Source organism: Pygoscelis adeliae, unplaced genomic scaffold (genome assembly GCF_000699105.1).
Source record: "Pygoscelis adeliae isolate BGI_AS28 unplaced genomic scaffold, ASM69910v1 Scaffold62, whole genome shotgun sequence".
In the NCBI taxonomy this organism is placed as follows: domain Eukaryota; kingdom Metazoa; phylum Chordata; class Aves; order Sphenisciformes; family Spheniscidae; genus Pygoscelis; species Pygoscelis adeliae.
The window spans coordinates 4577753-4594095 of NW_008824401.1; positions in this window are offsets into that span (position 1 = coordinate 4577753).

Below are 16343 nucleotides of genomic sequence, written 5' to 3' on the forward strand. Positions count from 1 at the left end.
GACTTCAGGAGAAAAGGGGAAAAACAAGTAGGTGCTGCACACAGGAGAGAGGCCGCTGATTACAGACCACTAATTTGTTATGCACTCTGGCAAATCAGCAGTGATTCATATGACAAATAAGGAGAAAAAATTAACAGCTGTCATGTTGTGATGTGTTAATTTCCTGACAGTCTCTGCACTGAAGCCAATTACTGATTTAAGGGCAGGGAGAGAGAGCCCTGTTCAAGCTTCTAATTAGGCTTCTTCAAGACTAAAAGGATAAAAGCAAAAATAAGAGCAAGAGAATGAAGCAGGTAGCCAAAGCTCCATAAAGCATACATGCTTTTAAATCCTCAATTAAATAGCTTTAAGCTTAAGTATGTTTAAGATAAGAATTTAGAAACATTTATTCACTTTTATCCATGACCCTGTGTTTTAGTCTTTTGTGTAGTAATTGGAGATACAGCAAGCCCAAGGGTCTACGTTGCCCTCCTTCCGCAGTCATCCAGGTTCCTGGATGTAATCTGCTAGTAATACCTTTGTTTCGCAATGTCAGCACCTATCCATCAGCATGCTTTAGACGCAACCAGTAAAGGGATATCAACAAGTTTGCTAGTTCTTTTGACCCCAAGACAGGTCCTTGTAACTTAAGGGAAACATAATTGCTGTTCAAGAGTTTGGCTCTGACTCCTACCCTTACATAAGCAGTCCTTATTCTCATGAGAGGACCAAGTGAGGCTATATGAACAAGAACATCTTGGCCACATATATAGGGAGCTGAGCTGATTCTTTAAGCTACTGTATGCCTTCACTTTGAAGATAATTGGAAGTGTGAGCAATCAGTATCTACAACGATGGAGTCTAGTGCGAGGGAGGACCTGGAAAGAAATAGTTGTGTTGAGGAAATACCAAGGTAGCAGGTGATTCATGCTATGGCTACCATATGGTTTCGAAAGGAGACTGACTCAGCCATGTAACGCTAAGTACATTCCCCAGCTGTCCCTGAAACAGGCAAATAAACTGGGTGTGGGATCAAGCATTCCAGTAAAGTAGCTGATTTTTTTAAGAAATATTTTATTTTCTTAAGGTAACACTTAAAAATTAAAACCAGGTTTCCTGTCAACCCACAATTTAAACCTACAGTATAAAATTATCATAGAATCATTTAGGTTGGAAAAGACCTTTAAGATCATGAAGTCCAACCGTTAACCTAGCGCTGCCAAGTCCACCACTAAACCATGTCCCTAAACACCACATCTACACGTCTTTTAAATACCTCCAAGGATGGTGACTCCACCACTTCCATGGGCAGCCTGTTCCAATGCTTGACAACCCTTTCAGTGAAGAAATTTTTCCTAATATCCAATCTAAACCTCCCCTGGCGCAACTTGAGGCCATTTCCTCTTGTCCTGTTGCTTGTTACTTGGGAGAAGAGACCAACACCCACCTCGCTACAACCTCCTTTCAGGTAGTTGCAGAGAGCAATGAGGTCTCCCCTGAGCCTCCTTTTCTCCAGACTAAAGAACCCTAGCTCCCTCAGCCGCTCCTCATAAGACTTGTTCTCCAGACCCTTCACCAGCTTCATTGCCCTTTGGACACGTTCTAGCACCTCAATGTCCTTCTTGTAGTGAGGGGCCCAAAACTGAACACAGTATTCGAGGTGCGGCCTCACCAGTGCCGAGTACAGGGGTACGATCACTTCCCTGCTCCTGCTGGCCACACTATGTCTGATACAGGCCAGGATGCCGTTGGCCTTCTTAGCCGCCTGGGCACACTGCCGGCTCACGTTCAGCCGGCTGTCGACCAACACCCCCAGGTCCTTTTCCGCCAGGCAGCTTTCCAGCCACTCTTCCCCAAGCCTGTAGCGCTGCATGGGGTTGTTGTGGCCGAAGTGCAGGACCCGGCACTTGGCCTTGTTGAACCTCATACAGTTGGCCTGGGCCCATCGATCCAGCCTGTCCAGGTCCCTCTGCAGAGCCTTCCTACCCTTGAGCAGATCAACACTCCCGCCCAACTTGGTGTTGTCTGCAAACTTACTAACTTATCAACTGACTGTAAAGAGCTTTTGCCTCTTTTTTGGCATTTACTCAAAAGTGACGTGTGATATAAAAATCAGGAATTAGTCACTAAAAAGGAAGCATGGATTTGCTCCAAAAGGAAGGAGCAATTTCATCCACACAATATTTTTCATTTTTTATTTTATATTCAGATGGTCATGGAGAGGGACTTCTACAGGTTGCTACCGAAGTTTTTCAGAACTCTTTTCAGTCCCTCTGCTTCCTAAAAGACAATTATAGTAAAATCTTTGAGAAATCCACTTGAATTTTAAAATGGGCAGCCATGTCTTATTTTTGCATTATAGATCCCTTCATCTGGGTTTACAATACAGCTCTCTCTTGCTTCATGAATGGGTAGAAAAGAGACAGGCATCTGGAGCAATGGCAGAAACATAACTTCCCAGGAAATTAAGCAGCAAATATGATGTGAATTCCTAAAATCACTGATTTTACATTGGGAAAGAAAGAAATTTATCTAATTAAGTGCTGCAAGGAATCTTGTCTTTGATTTTGGTAGGAGCTGGACAGGTCCTTAGCAAGGGTGCAGCCTAGAACAGCTGCTTGCCCCTGCTGCTGGATGTGAAGGCCTTAGCTTGGCCAACAGAGATTTTTAGTTTAATTATATGCTTAACTTTAAGTAAAGCACTTGGTCAGATGTGTTTGGTCCTGTCCTTAAAATTAAGTGCTTGTTTCTGTTTTTGCATAATCCGTGCTGAAAGCTACCTATGCCATGTTACAGCAAACCAGTTGTGTAGTTGGAGACTGGAAGTTTTTACATCAATGTGTCTGACATTGCTGCTTCCTTTTTCTCCTTACTCCACTTCTCTACCTAAGCTGGGTCTGATCAAGCTTTCTTTGGAGAGGTTTGCCTACATTGCAAGCTGCAGAGCAATGTAGATAAACTGTAAGCCAGGTCTGGGATAATTTGAGCATTCTAAACTCTGTATTGTTACAGCTCAGCTTCTACCAGCGACCCAAAATCTCTGTGTGGTATTTGCACTACACTTCAATCACTGCTGTAGACATAAAGTAACAAAGTCCTGATGACTATGTGGGATCAATTGGAGAACCAAGTGATGGTGGGGAAAATTACCTTAAAATATGTGTGTGATGTGTGCCCTAAACTTAATGCTTCCAAATATAAATAAATACATATAAAGTCAATGTTGTAATTAAGTGACAGTGGAACAATACACAAGAGACTGTCTTTACTGGGGGAATCAGCTCACGGTAATTTTGGATCTACTGACTGCAATTCTTCCCCACCTTTATTAGGCAGGTCTAGTTAATAATAATTTTTGTGGTCTCTGAGCAATTACATGAGGCAGATTTTGTACTTTTTTCTGTGTTTGAGGAATTTAGAAATCTAAATTCATGTCATTAGTTCTTAACCTGCTAAAAGTTTGCACCATAACAGATGTTTATTTTTAATAGTTATTATTAATTTTAGTATATTTCATTAGAAGTGATAGTAGGTATGCTAGTGTAAGAGACAGTAAGACCTTTCTGACATTGATTTTGCTTGCAACTTCATCCTTATACTTGATGGGATGGATAAAAGTAATTCAGTCTCCAGGCTTGCTCAGTCCTGATCTACTATCAATTCAATTGAAATATGTCTACATTGAGTGTATTATCTTTTTCGGAAGGATAACTAAGTGAATTAAGCACATGCAATACTTATCTTATCACTGTCCAAGCTAACTTATACTTTATTGATTTATAGTGCCCTTCATAAGCGTAAAGGTGTTCTGCACTATTTTATGCACATGGACTGCTTCAAGCACCTTTGAAATGCAGCCACCTCTGTCATTAATTTGCTTTCATACTTGATTGTGCCCATAGTCAACTGCTAGCTCAAAGCAGAGTCTTTAAAACCCTTTTCAAGATTCCTTATTACAGTCTGTACTAGTTACAAGAGGCCAAATCCTGGAGTCCTTACCAATGTATTGCTTGACTTGGGGAGCACTGCAGACCCATGCATAAGCATGTTGAGTGTTGCTATTCCTGGGCATGACTCCTGCTCCGTGCCTCCTGCTCTGTAACATATTGGCTTGTTCCTTGCTAAGTAATGTTAGACTGCAAAGGGGAAGCGGTGGAGCAGGGGGGAGACGACATGTATGATCTCCTGCAGGATTTACACAGATGCAGTAGGGGGTAGGATTCTTGCATGATCTTCCTAATTTTTTCTTCTGTAAAAGTAAGGGACAATCTGACTCTTGGGGCATATTTAAGTCCTCATTGCAGGAAATCTGTCACTGAAGTCAGTGGGAGTTTTGCCTGAGTAAGTATTGAGTAAAGACTGAAGGCTTTGGCCTAACATTTATATCAAATATGGCCTTCCCAAATTAATTAATTCCTGTTTTAAAATTATATTGTCCATATCTCTTTTTACTGTCCCTGACCCCTTTTGCACACTGTCACCATTAACACTCCCAGTCACAGATATCTGGAAATGTATTCTGTCATCAGTAATACATTCAACCTGACTCATATTCATAACCCACTCCAAGGTACTGGGATGAAGAGCATGGCCATGGGTTACTAAACACTGGATTTATAAAATGCGAAGAAAGAAATATGCTGCACTTAAAAGTATCAGAGCACATTTTGCAGTGTGCTTGATCTCGTACACGTGGTCTCGTGCCACAGTCTGCGTTAAAAGCAATTAATAATATCAACTCCTGTGTGAGGAGCACTGGTGGATTTTACCTATTCTATATATTTTACTTTTCATGTGATGATGAATAAATTAATGCCATTAATATTTAATTAACTTTAAGTTGAAAGGTGACATCTAACTTAGCCAATTTTCTGTTCTGTAGCTGGTTTAACTTTGGATCATGTGATTTTAATTCTTTCCGTATGACCAGGTGACTAAAGGAAAAAAAAAAAGGGAAATGCACAGATTAATTTCATTCTTTAACCTTCCTAATGCATCTGCTTGCTTGCATCGAGTCGCAGACAGCAGATCATCACATGATTTATAGTAGTGACCGCTGCCTGCATCTCTCAGGCTAATGACACATACACTAAAGTCATTGATTTGTATGAATAGCCTCCGCTCTTCATTTATCACAATTTAATGTAAGAGTTTGCAATGCAGAAAAAAATTTCACATGGGAAGCATGGCCCCACAGGCCTGACCACTAAGCAGTTATGAATCATTTGCTGCCTTTTAATATATAGACTGTTCTATTCCTGAAAATGCCCTATAAGGTCGTATTTCTTTACAGAACACCACTACAATTAAAAACCAAAAGTAGGTGTTTTAAGATAAAGTATATATGAAGCATGACCAAGCTAAACGTTTGTTAGCATTTTATCTTTCTCTTTTTTAATACACCATAAAAAGCCAAGTTTATCATTGATGTAAGCAGGGACGATTCATTTAACTTAGCAGTTGTACCTGGTTTTGTTAGTCCAAATTTGGCCCATAAAGTTCATTGATCTGCCTTTGTAGAAATAAGAATACCGATCTAAAATCGGAGAAGCACTATGAGCAAGTAGGATTTGGCAAATTGTTTTTTCCTCAAGTTAAAAAAAAAAAAAGTTCAAGTGTAATTTAGAAGAGAATTAATGCTTTTGCAAATGTATTGCTTAGAACAACTTAGAATGGCTGTATTTTAATTAATATTTTTTTTAGATAAGCCTGTACATTGTTTTTTGTTTTTTAACAGAAACTGAATATTCCCATTAATCCTAGCTCCTACATTGTTTCATATCATAATTTTAAAGGGAAGTGGCAGGTCAAATGTAGATTAAAAAAAATCTTTATTTCTAATACTACAAGAGAATGTAATTCATAGTATTAATATAAATATCATCCAACCCATTTGTTCAAAATGATAGGTAAGAATAAAGAAATAGTCATTCCTTAGTAGTGTTCACAAAGCGAAAGTGAAGACAAGATGTTGTCTTCATACATAAATATGTTGGTTTCTGATGTATTTACCGTAAAGTGAAATATAACTGAAAGGATATAAATCTGTTTTCATTATCTTAGATAAGAGGAATGATAATATTAATAATCAAGTATGCTATTTGAAACTTAGAAAAGAAAATCTGATTTTTTTAATCTTACACCATCTATCTGAGATTGTATAATTAGTGTTAGCTGTAAATGATGTTATGTCTTCCTGAGGACAACAACTCTTTGTACAGAAATTAAAGGTTTAGCTGTTGGGTTTTTCTTCCTTTTAAATATGTGATAAAAAGCCTCATATCAGTGTTTTGGAGTTCTCAATACAATCTTGTTGGTCACAAAATCACTGTTTTCGTTGGAGAAGGAAAACTGAAGTAGTGTTTGTGGTTCCAGAAATAGGTACTTAACAAACAATGATACTAAGTTCTTCTGGGAAATATATACCTTATTTTCCATTACTTGCAGCGTGAAGTAAGGAAGCAGTATCTTGCAGGAGTCAGATGATATATTTTCTTTTTTCTCAGGTGAAAAATCACTAAATGGAGTGAAAATTTATGCAGTATCACAACACAAGGGAACCAAATATCCCAGGGATTTTAAACTTTTGCCTTTATTTCATAAACATTAAATAGTGTTAAATTTTAAAATGTTTGGCAATGTTTTTAGATGTGCAGAAAAAGCGCGATAAAGTTTCTACTGTATCAGCCACTGACACTGTCAAGTTATTTCCCCTTAAAGATACACTTTGTATGCAAATGCATTTCAAAGATTGAAAACTATGCATTTTCTGAACTTTTGTTTCTTGCATTGCTTGGCAGGGACCATGCGTTAGACTAGCAATATTTAAAAGAAAGAGAAACAGGGGGTGTAATGATCACTGAAAAGTTTTGCATTTTATCTTTAGATATTTTTGCATAGCCAATCAGAATTGGTTTTTTGTTAAGCTTGTACTTGAACCAATTCCCAGCATAGCATGGAGTGAAATATAGAAAGAAACAAAGTAACAATGGATTTAAAAGAACTTGAACTATTAAAGCAGGTAAACATAATGATAATGATTCGCATCTCCCAAACTTAGGACATTTTTAGCAAGGATCGGTTGTTATCAGAATAAATCGTCATCATGGTGAAAACTGTATAGATGAGATGAAGAGTAATCTGCGAGCAGTGTAATTTAAGAACATTAGTCAGCCTTTGTAACATTCCAAAATTGTCGGTTTTGTACAGTCTGTCATTCAACATATAATTTTTTTCACATTTGGAAGAGAGGTCGAGTAGGCCTGATGCAGGGTTGGCACTTGATGAGGATGTTCTCTGGCTTTTCCAGGAGTACCGAAAAACAATCTTTATACTTGAAGTAGTGGCAGATAGCTTGCACTCCACAGCTGAGGCCAGGACTTCATCATAAGGTTCTACAGTGGTTTCTCAAGAGGAACAAAATGTTTCTTTACTGATTTCTAATATGAAGAAGATATTTATCTCACATGGATATTGGGAAGTTTAATGTTCTGACAACATGTTAAGCTTTTGTGTTAAAAGTACTTTTATACATGGTTACTATTTGTGTAGTAGTTTATTGTGTCTCTTTTTAAAATACTTCTGCAATTTTAAAGCTTGCATTCAGTATTTTTCAGATACAAAACAGGTTTTTTTCAGGATGTATCAGTACTTTGCACAGACTATTTAGCTGCTGTACAGGTAATGTATTAAATTGTTTATATACATAGTTTATACACATATTCATGACAGACTGAAAATTATGTTAGAAAATTTTAGAAGAAAAGATTGAATTTTGTTGTAGCGTTAGGGAAGTACTAACAGGTGCACCAACATTTATGCATGTTTTATATATCTGTTTACTCTGCCATTCACCGGGAGAATATAGTTACAGTACATTAGTAACTGCCACATCACATGGTGTACCTATAACCTCCTGGCAAACATTTCAAGAAAAGTCCCTAAAAAATAGAAATAACCTATCACAGCCTGCAACATCTTATTTGCATGTGTAAATATATAAGCAAAAACTTGTTCTCCTACTGCAAGAGAATATACTTAGAAATAGAACTGCCTAAAGGTTTGCATCAAAATATAAATGTAAGAACTAGGATAGGGTTTGATATTTTGTTTGACTTCACACATGAGTTTGATATGAGACACCTGCTTAGTTCCTGAACTGTCTAAAAGGCAGTGCGGAAACAGGATAAGCTTTCCATATTTTTTCTAGATTATGTCCTTTTATCTATATAGGGAGGTGCCTAGCACACTTCTCAGGCTTCTGACAAATAATAATAATGACATAAAGTAGAGTTCTGGGACTTGGGAGATCCAGGCAGGCAGTCTGATCTTATTGTTAAAGAAACCAGTGACAAAATTCCCTACTGACTTCTGTGGGAGCAGCTTTTGCATTTGAAGTTAAATTTGGGTGGATGTTTTGTTTCATGGAAGATCTTCTTATTTCAAAATGCAGTTGTGTTCTGATTTTCAAGAAATAAATAAGTAGCTGTAATTTTTTTAAAATATAATGATATATATCATCTGCATATTTTTTGTAGTTAGGGAGTGGACTTCTGAGGTGGCCTCTGGAACTGTGGGGCTCCTGTGCTCCAAAACACTTTCTCCAGGGCAGTCTGCTATGTAGCAGCACCGAAGGAGATGGAGCCAAGGCTTCGTGGCTCTGCCAGCTCTCCTACAGCCTGGCAGAAAGGCTGCCCGGGAATTGGGTGAGAAAATTTCAAGGCGGCCAGTGAGATGTTAACTAGTGTAGTGTAGCAAATGGTTAAGTTGTAAAAGTACTTTTAAATTGCATTGAAGATCTGAAATCCAGCTTCTATGCTGCATCTGATCTGTCTTTGCCATAACTTAAGAAGGAGGGGCTGCAGAAAGTAGCTGTGGGTTGAGGGTAAACTGAACAGCTAAGGCAGGCACTCAGCAATTGCCCCAGGCAGGCCTTTCAGCCCAGTCACCTGTGCCTGGCAATTGAGCATGTAAGTGAAGAGTTTTCTACCATAGCCTTTTCAGAAGGGAAAACTGCCCCAGTTGGATCCAAGTTTATCATAGAACCATAGAATCATTTAGGTTGGAAAAGACCTTTAAGATCATCGAGTATGGTAGTTTTTAAGCTATAGTCTGGTTTAATACAGCTGCTATGCAATTAAGAATGTAAGTTTTAGTTTGTCGTACATATAGTGGAGCAAGTACATGAGAAAAGTCTGCAAGAGAAGGTTTATTGTAGTTAATGCTGACACTATGTTAATTCAAGCTGCTGGATAAAAACGTGATAATGTTGTAGCATTCACATGTAACTTCCATGAAATAAGATACGCTTCACTTTCTAGTCTGAACTGTAGTCCAGTCTTGTCACTCTTCACTTTGGAGGTGGCTGGAGTTCATAGTAGTTTTGTGACTCAAGATCATGCATAAGTGTTGTAATGCTGTGAAAGATGAGTTCCTTCTTGTTTTAATATTTTCTAACAAGAATTGAAGAGGGTAAAAGAGGTTAAAAAAAAATCAGAAAGCCTTCTTTGATTTTAAGTCTTTGGAATCTTTAGAAAAAAAGCACAGCGGTATACAGCCCTTCATCTTTAAAGCCATAAAATGATCTAGCCTATATGAACATTCCCTTTGAGTTCAGGTTCATGATGTTACTTCTGAAAATATTTCCACAGCTGCAGTGTAGGTGTTAGATATCGCTATTAATAGTAACAAGGATAATAGGTATGTTAAGTGTGGATCATCAACATTAACTTTTAATTTTCTGGGGTTTGGTATGATGTTTAAAACAGTCTTACCACCTTGGTATCTGAGCATCGTACAACAATTATCAATTTATTTTAATTTCCTGTTGAAAATAATTAATACAAATCTATACAAAGCACATTGTTTAGCCAGGAGATTGGAATATTTTCCTTTTCATCAGTTGCATTCTCTTGGGTGTATCTGTCTCAAATGTCTCTCCTGAGAATGAACACCAGAGGGTTTAGATTTGTGTTAATTATTTGAGACTTTCAGAAACCCCTAATATTTACTTGGTAAATATGTATTTCCCTAAGATTATAATCATTTTGGCTTTTTTTCCTCCTTCGTTCTGGGTTTTTCATAACATTTTAATTATTCCTGTCATAGGTGCTTATTACTTTGTGTCTGGGTGCCATTGGTTCCCTAAAGCAAATGTCCCCAAAAGGGGTTTTTTTAAATAAAAGAGCCCAAATTTTAGCCCTGATTCAGTGAGGCACTTAGCCATTTGGCTGTTTTCAAGCATATGAGCATATTCAGCCAGTTGGATTAGCCACATGCCCATGGGCAGGTCTGCCACGCTCATGCCATCTCTGCTTCAGTCTTATGCTAGTGTGGTTATGCAGCTTCCAAACTGCTGTTGGCTTGTTTCCAGCTGTGTGGCTCCACACGCAAGCACAGCTGGGATGCAGCTGTCTGCACCTGACTACCTAGGCATGCCCTAAGGCACATCTGCACTTGTGCAGCCTCCACTGCCACTTCAGCTCCTAAGACTTTTCTGAGATTTAGCAGAATGTTGATCTTGGCCCACCTAAATGAATATTTGACAGCATGTCGAAAATAGGCTGTGCCATGCCTTGACTGCCCTTCAGGGTTGCCTGAGTGACAGTCACAGCAGGACATTTGACAGAAGGAGGGAAGACTGCTAAGGTATCCCAGCAAGATGCTAGAAATTAACTCCGTCCTGATTTCATATTGAGTTCTGCAGAACACCTTGTGGCCATATGTTACACAAGCTATATAGTAAATAGAAGTGCTCCTTACTTGAGTCCAGAGCAAAGAGGGAGATGTGATTTGTAATGGGAACCCTTGTTCATTCTATTTCTTTTCTAATCTCTGCTCCTACAGTTCACAGGATTCCCTCTTGCAATATGACTACGGATATACTGAAACTGATATTTTTTCTTGTTGCAGAGTCCCTCTTTATTTTGATATTTGAGGTCTGCTACATTACAACTGCAATCTATTTTGGCAGTGTGCAAGAAAAAGGTTCTACTGGTTGTACAAACCTTGCTGCATATTCTTGAATATCCTCTTTTGGTGTCTAATCTACTAGGTATTTATATTGGTTCACTTCTTTTATAGAACGTGTGTAACAGCTTTGGGTGGCCCCGACTATTTTCCATCTTGCTAGCAAACAGGTGCTCATGAATTTTAGAAATGTACTTTAAGAATTTCTAAACAAAAATAGCATAAACAGAAGTTGATTCTCTAAACTGATTCACCACAGAAGTAATAGAAAACTAACTGTAGCTGTATAACTGGTCCTTAATAAAATTCTTTGAGAATTCCTCTGTTAAGGAGCTCCCAGCTGGCAAAAGCATGTCTCTTCTAGCCTTTCTACCTATTGTTTTGTGAGCCCCAGAATATGTTTTCACTGTATGAACCACAATACAGAAGTACTCACGCTACCTCTCTAAACAAGTTGGGGCAGCACACTGGCCTGTTAGGGTGCTGCATAGTGCTAACTAGCTTACACCAAGATAACCAGTATCCCTGCGCTGAGTGATGCAGTGTGGGTGTATGCTTGGTGTGCCAAAGAAAAAAGATTATCTCCATTCCATTATGTTTATGCAGAATCCTCCAGTTGGTGGCACAGAGCATGTGAAGAATCACTGGAATGATCTGGGGCATCTAAAGACAGACCTAAATCATTCAAGGGTAGTCCAGAGGACCAGAAAGCATCCCTCATAACCCTTACTCACCAGGGGAACTTAGGTTTTAAAGGAAAAGTTGCTAAATGAAATATTCAGCAGTTAAAAGACAAAAGACAATGTGAATTTACATATTGTAAACAGTGTCAGGTCTTAAAAAATGACTTTCCATTATGAAGCTGACTGAGAAATTAAATAATTCTTAAAATAGTCTGTATGCATTACACCAGTCACTTCCATAATGTTGCACAGTTAGAAGCTGAATTCATATATTGTAGGCTGGAGAGGAACAAAGCAAAGTTGCACAGGCCATACCTATTTTGCTATTTCTATAAAGCAAACACTCATTCCCAAATATTTAAAGGTTTCTGAATTTACTTAGACATCCACTTCCTATAGTTTGTTTGTTTTTTTTTTTTCATTCAGTGCCTAATTCCCTTTCCTCTAACCCACAGCTGTGCAAAGAAATAGGTTCCCGAGAATACTCAGGACAATTAATCTTTATAAGGACAATCTCTTTCTATACAGTTGTATTTTGTCTCAAAAATAGTATAGAACTCTCTCTTAAGGAATAGTATCATACCTTTCTTCACTTTATTTGTTCAACATCCTATAATAGATGTTATTATCTGTTGCAGACAAAGTTAACGGAAATAGTTAAATTTGTCCTTTTTGTTCTTGTGTATCTACCTAGAACAGCGATAGCCACGGCAGAACTTTCTTCCTAACATTTAGCTGTCTCAGAAACCTCTTTCTATAAAAAATGTTGAATCTGTACATGAATTTGCAAGTTATAAAGACAAGCCAAGAACAGTATGTATTTTTACAACTACTTTTATAAACAGTCTCAAAGTTCAATTCACAGTTGTGATTATTATCATCATACAGTTGATTAATCCCTGTCTGAAAAAAATATTTGGAAGTATCAGCAATTTTTCAAATTTTAGCATGGCATAGTGTTTGTCCAAGAAAGCACATGCGCATGAATGTCTATTAGCTAGTTGTTCTCAAGTGTTAAAAGCTAGCAACTGTGAAAGTTGAGCAACTAGTGAGCAACTGGAAAGCAGAAAACAAACTCCACAAACCTTAGGCAGTGGCATGTTTCTTTGGTAGCAGTAACCATCCAGGCAGCCCCATCTTGGGCCGTTGTGCCCCGGCCCCTTTTCTTCCCCCTGGTATTTGCCAGCATTGGTTCTTGGGCAGCCATGTGGTAGGCTAGATCAGAACATTTGCATGGCTGAAATGCCTTCCCTCTTTTTACCTCCCCCAGATGGTCTCTACCAATCTTCCCTTCACTGTTTCCTTCCTGCTACAATTTTTCCCCAGTCTCCTCTTTCACACTTCACTGTCTCTTCAGGCAGATCAGCTCCCTGATTTTGCTCTCTGTGTAGCTGTGCCAGTGTAACTGGCTTTGGAGGGGGAATGAGCAGCCTGGAATGGAAAGCATAAAGCCATTGAGGCAGGCTGCTGCCTAGTGTGAAGCCACAGCCATAGCTGACTCAATGAACTACGTGAATAGAGAATTCCTCTAATGAATAATTTGTGAAACAACAATATGCAAGAATAATTCTCCCCAAAAAAACCACAAATGCTTAGAAATTGTGAATATGTAACAGACTTGAGGATCTGTTCATAAACTACCTATGAAAATTAAAAAATGAGCTGAATTAACAGGTGTTATTTACAATAAATTATTTGATCCTCTGTAGTCATGGCTATTTATACATAGCCGTCATTAAAGGAAATAAAAACCATTTCATGTTCCTTTTCCAAGTTCATGATCTGTGTATCCTGCTTGCTAAAAAATAAAACTAAAAATCCCAATCTGTTGCAGTATTAAAAGTATTTACTGGGTTAGTAGTTGGACAAGTGCTACAGGAATGGTGAACATTGTGAAACACCATCAGTTGTTTTTATAGCAGCTGCTCAGGATATTGCCTAAAGCTTTGGAGTTCCAGTGAGTCTGGAAATACTTAATGGAAAGTAAGAGGAGGTAGAAAATACAAACCAAAACAAAACAACAAGAAAAAAGGGGCAAAATATGTTCTGATATCTAGTGGTTAGTGCTAGAATATCTGATTGACACCTGGTCTGTTCATTTATTAGAAAAATCAGTGAAGACATATAGCAAAGATGAATATAAAAAAAAGGTTAATGTTATTATTTCATAAAATATGAATACTACCACAAAATCAAAATCTGTCAAACACAGCCAGTCTCCCTAGACGGTTTGGGAGTGCCACATGAGATATAGCTTGTTTTGCTTTAGAAGATCCTACAACTCAGCAAGATACAGTTTTAGAAATATAATGATGTATTTTTCTTACAACTTTGGGTTTATATCATTTTACTAGTTTCTCCTCTGTAGTCTGATATCTGACTATAGTATGTCTCCCTAGTCCCTACCAATAGTCCCTTCACTCATTCCTTCCTGCTACAATTTTTGTCTATGCTATCCATAAATCCCCATTATCCCCAGTCTCCTCTTTTACACTTGACTGTCTCTTCAGCTATCCTTAAACAGTCCTTAGTGAGACCGTGCTCATCGTGACTAACCTGGCCTCATTTCCTCCAAGAGTGGTACTGGGATGGGACAGCTTCGTTTCCATTTCTCAGGAGCATTAGGAAGTGGTGGTCATCCTGGATGAGAATACCATGTAACGAGATTTTGAAAATGTTGAAAGGCTGTGGTCACTCTGTGAGGGGAAAGAATTCTTATCTTTCCCTTGACATCGAGCATAGCATGGGGAAAAAGTGGTGTAATCCCTGATATACTTCTGCTTGTTTTGATGAGGATGCATACGAATCCATCGTGTTTTGTTTTGCTAGTGATTGAACCTTGTCTAAGAACTGTATAGACAGACTTATATGTAGCAAAATTAAACACTTTGAATATTTTTTTAATTAACTCCCCCCCACCCAAAAGACTTATCCTTCCTCAGCCTCAGTGAATAGAATAAAAGAATAGGTATCATATTTTCTGCCCCCTAATCCTTTCTCTTACCAACCTGAAGACAAGAAGCTCAGTTGTCATTTTACTGTCCAATATTAACTGGCAGGGAAGTGCTAAGAAAGTGAATTAATTGAGTGTGGACTGCAGCTGAGTTGAATAACATCACGCACTGACTTGTACTGTTCATCAGACTTCTTGATGCAAAGGTGGTTTCTGCCATAACAGTACTTATGTTTTAATCTCATCTCACAGAAATTTGGAGAAGGAAGATAAAGCACTCTGCTGTGTAACTGAGCTGCTTCACAGGTGCTAGAGTCCTGAGGAATGGTCTTAATACCATCTCCAATGGCTCTAGCGCATCTTAAATTGTGTTACAAGAAATTCAGCTTAAATTTCATCACTCCCAAGGCACCTGGTTATTTGCAAAACCAGGTTGGTGTACATCTATTATATAGATTAAAAAACAAAAAACTGACTAAGTACGTTTGAGTGCATATAATTAACTACAAGGATATTGCTCATTTTCATGTCCCATATAAACACTTCCCATTTTTTCCTTGCTTTAAATGCAGAATTGTTTAAAGGGGTGGGGGGAAAAAAAAAATCAGTTCTCGCCCACTGTTCTGAAAAATGGATCCTATTCTCTTCCTGTGACACTGGCTAATGCTTCTCTCAGTTGATCAGTATGATGCTGTAATGGAAGAACTGTTTAGACTGGAAGCTCCATCTGCTATCAGCGAGAGACTGCAAGCCTGACGCCACACTTCCCTGCGTCTATTGGTATGGAGAGGAGAAGACTCTGCAATGGTGTGTGGGAGGAGGAAGAGTTATAGTAATGAAAGTAATACTGAGTGAAGGGACTATAGCAAGGTATGGCCAGCTCTGTATTTTATTCTGGTTGGCAGACTGGAGTAGCAGCCCCTCTGAGTAGGTGTATGGTGAAGCAGAGGCTGCTTCTCACTGTAGGGGTGGGGAATAGGATAAAGTATGTGTGGAGGTATGGTAAGATAAGAGGGAGTTTTACAGGATGAGATAAGATCTAGTTCTATTTGCAGAGGATATGGAGTGAGAGTTTGGCAATATACATGTGTGTATATGGGACAGGAGCAATGCAAGCTCTGACTTTATAGAAATTTGAGTAAAGCAGTTTAGTTAGATGAGAGCATGTTAAGGGATCAAAGGTGACTGAACCAGGACATGGAGAGAGAACAACCTGTCAGATGGTGAAAGTACAGCAAGGTTAAATGGGAAGATAAGGAACATCCTGGCAAGTGCGAGGTATGAAGGAGGGAGACTGAATGTGCCAGTCAGCTGTGTTGTTTATGGAGGAAGAACAAAGACTGCTTTAGAGCAAAGAGTTTAGCTGAGGAACAGTGAGCAGAGGAAAGGCTGTCCTATAATCGGCATCCCTAGTGGGTGGGGTTGACCAGAGAGCCGGGTGTACCCTCTGGTTGAAAAGGGTGAGTACAGTGGTTTTATACCTGCTGAGGAAAGGGATAGAAGCCATACAAACATGCGGCAGTGGCTTTATTCGGGACTTTCCACATTTTTGGGGGTGAAAGGCTTTGCATATTGCCTAAGTAGGCATGGTTCTGTGATGTGTCTTCAAGGTACCAAAAAGGCAAGGAAGATTGAGTTTCAGCTGTAAAAAATGGCAGCAGGAGGGGCTAGATAGTTTTAGATAATCTAACAACTCATATGTCAAATCTGTCCTTGCAAAGGGCCCAATACTGCAAAAAAACAGTAACTTGTAATAACAT